Here is an 11,782-nt window from a genome sequence, read left to right on the forward strand (position 1 = left end):
TTTAGTAACAGAATAAGGAATATTGTAACATTACTGAAAATTTAGTAAATTTAAACAACATGACACTTCTGTTCTTTGAGTCTTCTTCATTCACAGGCTTCAATTAGCAGTTCTATTTTAATAATAATAATTGCAACATATGTTCATTTAACAGGTAACCCCCTACTTTCAAGTCACTGCAGCAGGAAATGTGATTTTAATCTGTGGTGACTGTTCTCTGCACTGCCAGCACAGTGTACATACAAGGAGTGAGAGAGCGGATGCCTGAGAGAGATGAGTGGGCGACTGTGAGCCAAAGACAGGTGAGCAGAGCTGGCCATAATCAGAAGCAGATGACTGTGCTTCTCATATTGAGCGACAGAGCCATCCATAATAATTATTTTCATAAGAGATGATCTCCCTACTTTCAACCTCGAAACAGTGACCAATATTTCTAGTCTTATATGCAGAGTACATTTAGGACTTGCAGTCTTCTGCCTTTAACTCTTAAAATAGCAAATAAGACAAAACAGCTCCTTTATAGGTACAGTTTTATACATAACAATTAAACTTTGATATAGAGCCATCGGTTGTTTTGCTAAATGAGGAATAAGTCCTCTACTTGCTGTAATCAGCATAACAACAGTATTCATAAATATAGATTTAATCTTGTTCCTATTAAACTAATTAACAACTAATTATGGCCTTCTCTCTTAGGCACTTTGATACATTAATTATCTCTGCCATGCTTGTCATCCATTCCTTGCTATCTCTAATACTCTCTAATAATTTTTACTGTGACTTCGCACTGGTTCTTTTTCCCCTTCTTCTGTCTTGATTATGATTTTGCCTTGTCAGCTTTGTAATTCACTCTTTGGACTGGTAATTTTCCTAACTATTTGTCTTAATTTTCATTCCAATATTTTCCTTTGTATTTACTCACTATATTTACTTCTGTTTCTTCTTATTGACTATTTTCCCATTCTGTACAGCTTCCATATTACTCCTTTTGCCATTCCAGAGGTTGCATTTGTTTCCTTGATCCATCAGACCTCCTGTGCCCTTCCCTTCTGCCCAATCTGCCCAAACTACCTTCTGTTCACCTCCTTTCTGTCTTTTTGCTCCATTCCATTCCTTTCTCAAATGGCAGAATTCCAACCTACACCTTGACTGGCTGCCCAAGCAACAGCTTTTGTTTGCATTCTTCTGCTCTTAAAGCTATTTGAATTTCTTTCATTTTACCTCTATCTTTTCTTTTGCTTATTTTATTTTTCTAGCAGCTTACCTAATCTGTTTATTTACTTTTTTCTTTGCTGATTTTCTCTCTTTTTCCTCTCCCAGTGATATGGAATGTTGAAGAAATCAGTGAAGTAGTAAGCAGAACAGATCAAGTGTAGCTGAGTGCAGAACTGTTGACACATGCTGAGCTACATTTTTACATGAACCAGTCACCCTCTAGTACCTCACCCAAGTGGATATTATTGTGTTAATGCTCAGCACCACAGAATAAGGACAGACACAAAATCGAATTTGACAATTAGGTGGGGAGGTACTAAACGTGAACAGCAGTGCAGAAAATCGGAGTGGAGACTGTCCCTGGCACTTCTGGGTGGCCAACTACAGGAGGCATTTGCAGTGGTTTCAGAGCAGTCTGTGTGCCGACTCTCTCAGCTGTAAGTGTCAAGCCAGATCAATTAAATGCAAAAAGGGAGGAAAATTAACCAAATATTCAAATTTTAAAAAACTGTTATGTGGGGTGTCTATCAATCTATTATCTTCCATTTTTTGGTGCAGCGAAATATTACTGATGATAGTTTTGGAAGCTCATTGCAGATAAAACTTACATTTTGTGCTGAGGCCAAGAAGTTGTCAGATAAACGTTCTATTTATAAATGTGGTACTGAGCTGAAAAGTGAAAAGCTAACAGTAGATAGCAGTGCTGCACATTTGTAATTTGTACTTTTCCCAATCAATCACCTCTGCAGCATTTCATTATCATCATCAATGTAGCATTCAAGGCTGCCAGACAGATAACGCTTTGAAAGTTGGAAAGAATAATGTATTACAATATTTTACGCATGATATTCAAAAGTAAAATGTTGTATTGTATACCTATAAGAAATTATTATATTAAAGGATTGCAAATGTTCAGGGTTGATATCAACAGAGAGCTTTTCATTTTAACTCTAGATCACAGTTGTTATTAGCACTTTTGTTGCCTGGTAAGTATTTTTTTTACAAGATGCTAAACACCACAATAAAATAATAGGAGTATTGCACCAGGAACAGCAAACACCTTAAAGGATTGAATCTACAATTTGCCCTTCAGTCGACCCGCGTATCCTGAGTTCCCCAACACAGGACAAGCAGCCATCCATTACTATCCAAATGAAGAGGACTAATTAGAACTAATGCTCAAATGCAAATTAGGTTAATTACAAAATAAACTTTCCCCTATAATTCACAAGGTTTAACTTCCATCATTCTGAAACTTAATGTAATTATAAAACTATTAGTAATGACATATTAATAAATTATGTTAATTGTTGTCATTTCCATATGCAAATCATGTTGATAAGAAAACAGATATTTTTTTCTTTAAAAGAACATCTTAGGATTAGAGCCTAATGGTTTTTTCTTTGAACGTTTATTAAAAATTTACCCTGTATTTTTTAAAATATTATTTAGTTACAAAATGGAATGCAATGGTTCCCTTTTGATTGGGCCTGCAATTTTCAGAGCTAGATGCTCACACATGATGATTCAATTTGCAACCTTGTCTTCCCAGCGTTCTTTTCCTCTTAAAGCTAGTTTCAGTTGTTTGGGTTGCATTTTCAATGTATTTGTTTTTTGCCTGGAAGCATTTTGAAGGTTGTGCACTAATCTGAAGCATGCCAGGTGTGAAATGCATGGGGATTGTGTGACCCCATTGATCATAGCTCCTTTTGCAAAGGATTTTTTTTTGTTTTCTGTGCTACCTTTTTGCACAATCATTACTTTTGCTGTGCTGCACTTACTTCAAAAGTGACAAAGAGCTGCAGCAATATAAGTTGAACCTTATATTATGAGTTCATGAGGATAAGACTCACTGACCTGATATGAGGGTGATGAAGGTAATAAAATAGATTTTTGGTGGCTAATGCCTCAAATCCACTGCAACAAAATCTGAAGCTGAAATATCGTCTCAAAAAAAGCACCAGTCCCCAAAAGAGCCACTGGGCGACTCATGTAAATGGGGTCGGTGAGGCACACCTAACTCCTCCAACCCATTTCCCCAACTTCTGACCCAAACCCTTCCCAGCTAGCTACTACCGCTATATAAGTGGCAGTGGGAGCTACAGTAAGATACCCCGAGGAAGATACTGTGCTGAGGACACGATTTTCTATCTGCTACAAAAGGTTGGTGTTAGATTGCCTGCATATTGATCTTTTTAGTATTTTGGAAGTTCAGTCAGGACTTTTACTGCTAATTTCACTCAGCTATGCTCAAAGTACTGTATTGCAGTGTTACATGGATTTCCAAATGGGAATACCTCTATACTTATGCTATGAAGAGGAAGAAGATGCAAACATGGCAGAGGCTAAATTAGAGGCTCTTAGAGTCAGGCTTCACAAAGGTATCTCTTCCCTATGTGCTCATACCCACTCACCTCAGATCTACAGACCATGGAGGTCTTACTTAGACTTTTCTAACTATCAGTGTCCTTCCAAAGCTGGAGGTTATTCAGGAAATATGTCAACTGCTGGTTGAAGACCTGCAGCCACCTTCCACCAAGGAAGCAGCATTATCTGCACCAGTCAAGATCACCACCGTCTTGAACTTCTTTACATTTGCATCCTTCCAGGCACCATCATGTGACCTCTGTCTCACAACAACAACAACAACAAAAACAACTCACATTTATATAGTGCATTCAATGTTGCAAAACGTCCCAAGGCGCTTCATAACCTGTCATATGAGGAGAGGTTGAGCAGAATGGGCCTATACTCTCTGGAGTTTAGAAGAATGAGAGGTGATCTCATTGAAACATATAGGGCTCGATTTTAGGGTCGGGTTTCCTGCGGGTTTCCAGCGGGGGGGCCCCGAAAATCCCGATATGAGGTCACGTGACCGAATCACGCCGCGATCCCGACCACTTCCAGGTTCCCCGATGACGTGCGGGGCTGCGTGCGTGGCCCCCGCTGGTGGGAATCCCGCAGGCAATTAAAGCCAGCGGGGTTCCACTTGAGAGTACTTACCTTGCTTGTTGAGGTCAGTTAATGAGCTGAATCAGCTGTCAAAAGAGGAAGTGTGGGATTTCACCTGCATCGCAGCGTGTTTCCCACACTGGGGGAAACAGTCTCTCTCCAACCAGGCGTGTTGCAGCCAGCAGCCTGTGGCAGGTGCCAAGGTGCACCCCACGGGGGAGAGCCCTCACCCACGCAGGAGGCCACCGCGTCACATAGGGCAACCCCTGCCCCCCACCACCCCCCGCCAAGCCAGAGGACAGACCGACACGAAACTGCAGCCCCAGTCTGAGGAACCACCCACCTACCCTGCACAACCCCTCAGACCAACAACGGCCAGATGGGTGGTGCGTGGACACCCTCGGAGGACGAACAGCATGACCAGCCCCAGCAGCCTCGCAGTCCACGCCGTCCGCCGCAGAGACGTGGAGCCCCCCAACACGGGGTTGTTGCACGCCCACCTGCACAGCAGGAGGGAGGGCTACCGCAGAGAGAGACGCATCGCAGAGGGCACTACCCTCGCCACATGGTCCACAGACCGAGGCGAAGCTCCCTGGACCTCTCCGAGCAGCAGTGCACACGGAGGCGCAGATTCGCTCGACATGTAGTCGTGGAGATCTGCAGGCTCTTTCATGCCGAGCTGCTCCTGCCTGGCCCCAGCAACAAGTGCTTACCTGTCGCTGCCAAAGTCACCACTGCCCTCCACAACTTCTCCTCCGCATCCTTCCAGGGTGCAGCCGGCTACACCGTCGATGTCTCTCAGTCGTCTGCGCGGAAGAGCCCTGCAAATACACCTGCACCTACTCTGCAGTAACATGATGGGTGGCATCAGTGGTGGGTCCTCATAGTGATACCCAGGAGCGGGCATTATTGGACACAACAGACAGTATTCGCGGAGACATGGCAGTGGTGGTGCCAATATAATGTGTGCTGTTTGTTGCTCTGAAATTCAATATAGGTACCACCCATGGCAAACCCTCCGACACCCTTGTGCACCCCCTTCATGCTCACGAAACATTTGCCTTACGCTGCCTACTGCACATATGTGATGCATGCCCTGTGGCTGCAGCACAGGTGGTGGCAGGTTGAGTGAGGCTGGCCGTGAGGGAGATGCACGAGAGGGTGAGTATGGGATAGAGCCATGAGATTGTATGAGGATTGGGTCGCGTGTTAGTGGCAGGATGAGTACTGGCGAGGTGAGTAGGTGGAGGTAAGATGAGGATGGGGTTTGAGTGGGTATGAGGGGTGATGTGACAGAGTGGTGTTGGCGGTGCCGAAGGAGATGTGGGGTTGGGGCAGTGTTGTGGCAGATGGAGTGTAGGGGAAAGACTTCGTGTTCTCACTGTGGCTGACCTACTGAGGTCATTGCAGCGCCTCCTGCACTGTATGCAGGTGGGCGATATGTTGGTGGCGCAGGTGACCCCCCTCTGCCACCTCGAGCCAGGCCTTCTTGGTGGCAGAGGCTGGCCGCTTCCTCCCACCCGCCGGGTGGAAGATCTCTGTCTTCGCCCTCCTCCTCACCCCATCTGATGATACCTGGGGTGAGGTATCATTAAACTGGGAGCAGCCTTCCCCCTGGGCTGCTCCATGCTGAAATTGGTTGCAGCATCTGTCAGTGGAGGACTGCCCCTTTAACTGGAGAGCCTCCAGCTGACAGATCGTATTGCGCATGCGCAGCCCGCCCGACGCGCAGACCAGCAGCGTGGACCCCTGAGGAGCAGGTAATTGATTCCTATTAGTGTGTTGCCTGCTACGATCGCGCGGGCAACCCACTAATTTCACCGAGCGTGTTGACCACGCTCCCGAAACCCAACCCGCCGGAAACCCGCAGGCCTGGTAAAATCGAGCCCATAAGATTCTGAGGGGGCTTGACAGGGTAGATGCTGAGAGGTTGTTTCCCCTGTTTGGAGAGTCTAGAACTAGGGAGCATAGTCGCAGGATAAGGGGTCAGCCATTTAAGCCTGAGAGGAGGTGGAATTTCTTCACTCAGAGAGTTGTGAATCTTTGGAGTTCTCTACGCCAGAGGGCTGTAGATGCTCAGTCGTTGATTATATTCAAGGCTGAGATAGACAGATTTTTGGACTCTAGGTGACTCAAGGGATATGGATATCGGGCAGGAAAGTGGAGTTGAGGTTGAAGATCAGCCATGATATAATTGAATGGCGCAGCAGGCTCAAGGGGCCGTATGGCCTACTCCTGCTCCTATTTCTTATGTTCTTATGATATGGACCTCATTGTACCTGTTGTCCCCTTCTATCTGTGGGAGACTTACTGGAGACATCAACCATGAATACAGGAGATAGCCCTAATCAGCAATCAGATACCCAAATCTGAGTTATGAAGACTGGCATGGTGGATTGTTGCATGATGATAGCGTCATGGTAGCTTCCTGGGTATCAGGTATTAATATGCAGAATAAGGTGAGTGACATCGCAAACCAGCTGGACATTAATAGAATAAAAACCTTTCATATTCATAAAATTGAAAGGGTTGTCATATGGAGCTTTGAGTGCAACATGGGTTACATCAATTTCTCCTTCCACCCTAGTTCTAGACTCTCCAGTCAGGGAAATAACCTCTCAGCATCTACCCTGTCAAGCCCCCTCAGAATCTTATGTTTCCATGAGATCACCTCTCATTCTTCTAAACTCCAAAGAACTATAAGAAGTGTCACAGGGCAACTATAGGAATTCTCAAGTCCCATTTTAGGTGCGTGAATAAATCTAGTGGAGTCCTGCAATATATCCCAGTGAGTCTCAAGGATCATTGTGGCTTGCTGCATTCTACATAATACTGTAATAAAGAAAAGCTTGCTGCTTCTGGAAGCTGAAAGTGATGACAAAGGAGAGGAAATGGAAGAACCTCCATCCTTGCAGCATGTTGACATGAAAATTGTAAAAATTAAAATAGCTAAGGATATCATATTAAAAAGAATTAGGAACCTTAAAATAGATTGGGCCGCTGGTCCAGATGATATCCACCCGAGGATGCTAAAGCAGATGGGACTTGTGCTTTGTGAGCCCTTTACTTTCTTCAGGCTAAGTAAACTCTGGTTCCCCCTGTCAGAGTGACAGAGTGCTGCTCCAAGATTCTGATGTCTTGGCAGCGTGGGCAGTTCTGTTGCACTGCTACAGGTGCAGGCCCCCGCCCCTATATTTACAGGACTTCATCATTGAAACGGGAAACTTTGTGAATATTACTCCTTCTAGCCATTTTTCGACAAGTAAATATTGCTTTTCTGTGGACAAAAAAATGTCTCCCTTTAAGGGCAAACATTCTGCCTTTAACTGCTGCTGACTGGCCAGATTTTGTGACTGGCAGCCAGCCAGTTTGCAGGACCGACTTCCTGTGCAACGTGTTCGCGAACGTGCCCGTGACACAGTTGTGCACAACTCCAATTTTCTAGGATCACAAAATCAACAACTACTTGCATTTATATAGCACCTTTAACATAGTAAAATGTCCCAAGGCGTGTCACAGGAGCATTAGCAAACAAAATTTGACACCGAGCCACATAAGGAGATATTAGGACAGGTGATTAAATGTTGCTTTGGCAAAAGGTTCAGGTACCCTGGATACAAATTAAAATTATGGAATATAATTGAGAACTTCTTAAAGGAGAAGAGAGAGGTAGAGAGGCGGAGCTTAGGGCCTGTGCTGCTGAAGGCACAGCTGCACAGGCCCTAAGAGCAATGAAAATCTGGGATGGGCGAGAGGCCAGAATTGGAGGAGTGCAGAGATCTCGGTGGGTTGTAGGGCTAGAGAAGGTTACAGAGATAGGGAGGGGCAAGGTCACGGAGGGATTTGAAAACAAGAGTGAGGATGTTGCCGGACCGGGAGCCAGTGAGCACAGGGGTGATAAATCGGGCTATATTATCCTCTTCAATTATGTTCCATAATTTTAATTTGTATCCAGGGTACCTGAACCTTTTGCCAAAGCAACAATTTGCCTGGATAAACTTTGTCACTTTAACTTTAACAGCAACACAACAGCTTGCATTTATGTAGTGCCTTTAATAAAACAAAACATGCCAGGGCACTTCACAGAGGCATGAGGAAGACAGTTGATGAGTCAAAGAGGAAGAGATTAGGAGGGGTGACCAAAAGCTTGGTTAAAGAAGTGGGTCTTAAAGAGGATCTTAAAGGAGGAGAGGAGTGGAGAGATAGAAGGGTTTATGGAGCGAATCGAGAGAGTAGGCACAGCTGGCAGTGGTGGGGTAAAGGAGGAGGGGATGCACAAGAGGCTGAAGTCAGAAGAATGGAGAATTTAGAGAGGGTTTTAGTGTTTGAGGAGTTTACAGAGAAACGGAGAGTTGAAGCCATGGAGTGATTTAAATATAAGGACAAGAATTTAAAATTTGGGGCATTGAGGGATTGGGAGCTGAATTAGGCCAAAGGTGAATGGGGTGATGGGCTAGTGGGACTTGATGTGGGAAAGGATATGAGTAGCAGAGTTTTGTACGAGCTAGAGCTTATGGAGGGTGGAGAATGGGAGGCTGGCAGGGAGAGCATTTCAACTATCAAGTCTGGAGGTGTCAAAAGCATGTTTGAGCAGCAGATGGGCTGAATTAAGGGCAGAGGTGGCAACAAGCATTCTTAGAGATGGAGAGGATATGGGGTTAGAAACTCAGCTCAGGGTCGAACAGGATGCTGTGTTTGTGAACAGTCTAATTCAGCGTGACCGTATTTAACAGTCTTTAAATTTAAGTTTTGTAGTGTTTTGTTTCGGTCTGACTTTCAGGGAATGTTAGAAATACTCAGAGGTCAGTAGCCTTATTCTGCAACTACTATATTTGTACTTTAATAATACAGCAGTACAGTACATTATATCTTAATGATTACTGACAATCCCAATCCCAGTCCAGGAAATAAACTACGCCACAATATTTTCAGCATCCTATAATAATCAATTATGAAATAATATTTATTTAACATATTAGTAAAATAGGTGAGATTGCCATTTCCACAATTTAGAACGTTATACAAATAACTGGATATTGTTTGGGGCAGAATCTTACTGTTGTGAATTAATTTGGTAAATTAAGCTGATTGGTAATTTATAAATCACATGTAGATACTTTACTGCACAATTTCAGCAGCATACATTTTACAATCAATTTTATGCTTTAAGACAGTTTATACTGCATGTATAATTTGTAAGAAGCTAAATGCATTGCTAGTTACAATATATGATAAATGTAGGGTTCTTTTGCTTGAGAGATTTAAATTGTTTTTTCCTGGAAGAATTTATATTTGGAATTTGTGTACCAGTTACTGGAACAAAGCACATTATTACCTTTTAAAGCTGTTATCAGTTAAACTCAGGTAAATACTAGAGGGATACAGAGAGGTATCGGTGACACAGTGGAGCATTTTTTCACTAATGCAATGATACTGAGCTCTTATTTTTCTATCTTTATAATTTTCCAATATTTGCTGGAGCGCCAGTCTGGCAGCTTTTCTGTGATGCAAATTAAGGATTAAAATCAATATGGAGTCCTTGCTCCTTTTGGTATTGTTTTTTAATGGTGTAAATTTAATTCTACCTAATCGCCCAGTCCTCCATGTGCAGTTAAGCGGTTGGGTGGCTGTCCTGATCCTTGGCTTTCTCCCAATGCCAGTCCTGCATCACACACTAGAGGACACAAGACAACAGCTCCAGCATGATTTTCCCTTTGATTTCCCCTTAGGGAAGTGAGTTCACAGCAGAATAAACCTGCATTCCCCACTCCTTCCACTGGTTTCATTATGCTGCTTGTCACTAATAATTTTGCTTCTAGACACATCGGGGGGAATTCTCCTCCGTGATCCCGTCCGATTTCATAAAATTCAGGTGGTAGATCTATTCCCTCCCCGCCTGAGGTCCCGACAGATTTCTCTGAACTCCATCACATTTACTGGTGCTCCCCAGGGCTGCCATGTGGAAGGTAGAGGTAGGTCCTCGGGAGCAGCGATAATACCCAAATAAAGGCAGAGGCTGAGGTCTTCAGTGGGGAACCTTGTCTGATCTTCCTTGTTGGATTTTCTGGTGGAGCTGCAGTGTTCCTGATGCAGCACCACCGGAGTTTCCTTATTGGCAATGATGAACACCTGTCAGCAGGAATCCCACCAAGAGCCTGTCATAAATCTCTAATGAGCCTCAACCTAGAAAAATCGATCTGGGCTGTGGCAGACACAGTGGGGCGAGTGGAAGTACCACCCCATTGAAGCTCCACCCCAAAAGGGAAAACCCATTTTGTTTCCAATATTTCATCCCTTTATTTCTCTCCTTTCATCTGATCCTCTCCTGAAGGTGTCAATAGCATACAGTTCCATATCAAAAGTTGCTCTCCAGCACTTCACTCAAGTGTCCATTCTTCATATGTCAGCCTGGTTTACAAAGGGTAGATTTTCCAATCCCAGCACAGACAAGCCAGGACCAGAAAGTTGCATGCACACCGCTCACTGAACTATTCAAAGGCTGACCTTGTGCTATTTTGCAAGGTTGGATAATTTCAATGATTTATATGAGCTCTTGGCCTAACTTGTGCAAGTTCTGTTTACTGGTGCCTCTTGGAGTCAGCATTCTAACATTTGTTCCTTTTCTGTAATGCTGTTGGGAATTTTAACTACTACTGCAATGGAAATAAAATTTAGGAGAGATGTAAAACATTTGCTATCGCCCATTTTACATTATCGCACAAAGTCAAAATTACCCTCTTGGCCTGATGGTATGAAATTAGCTTGTCCACAATTTTAAAGGAGGTATTATCCTTTTTAAAATAAGTGGGTTAATGCCTCGATTAAAATAGTGGAAAAAATAATTTCATAGGAACGTGTTAAGCATTTTATGTATGCTAATAATGCAGAGTGTAATTTCTACTAGTTGATCTTTCATGGAGCAGCTCAGAGAGAACAATCAAAACTTGCATGTGACCCTTTTTGTAACTGTCTCTCCTGTGGTTGTCTACTGTTAGCTAATTGTTTCTGTCTACATCAGGTAGGATAAAGCTTGTACCTTACATTGCATGCAGTTTAATACAGAATTTAATTTATTTGTCATGTAGTTAAGAAATAAGCAATGAGGGATCTAATTTAATAATTTGATTGCTGGGCAATATTAATTGTAATGAAGCGGCAGAATAAAATTAATTGGGAAAAGCTGGGGGACAAGTGAGCAGTTGGTCATGTAAGCTATTTTATTGTCTAAAGTTTCAAGTTGCTATTACAGTTCCAAGGATTCGGGGATGATGAGTGGTTAAGTGTGCTATTTTAGTTGCTAAATTTGGAAGCAGGGATTACTGTTAGCAGCACAAGCAGTCAGGTGGCTGATTTTATTACTAGTTATTATTATTTATACTAGTCTATCTCTCGTGGTCTCTCATATCTGTCGACTGTCTTTGCATTGATGTTTCTCTTTTTCTCTTCTCCCTCTCCTTTTCACATCTCCCTCTCTATCCTTTTCTTCTTCCCTTTCTGGTGGAAAGTGGTGGGTGGTTTGGTATGGTGCACTGGGAAAGGAGCCACTAATGGCTGCATGTTGCATTTGGGTACAGATTGTGAGAAAAATGTGGCCCTTAGCAACCCTTTATATCCC

Source organism: Heptranchias perlo, chromosome 4, assembly GCF_035084215.1.
Source record: "Heptranchias perlo isolate sHepPer1 chromosome 4, sHepPer1.hap1, whole genome shotgun sequence".
In the NCBI taxonomy this organism is placed as follows: domain Eukaryota; kingdom Metazoa; phylum Chordata; class Chondrichthyes; order Hexanchiformes; family Hexanchidae; genus Heptranchias; species Heptranchias perlo.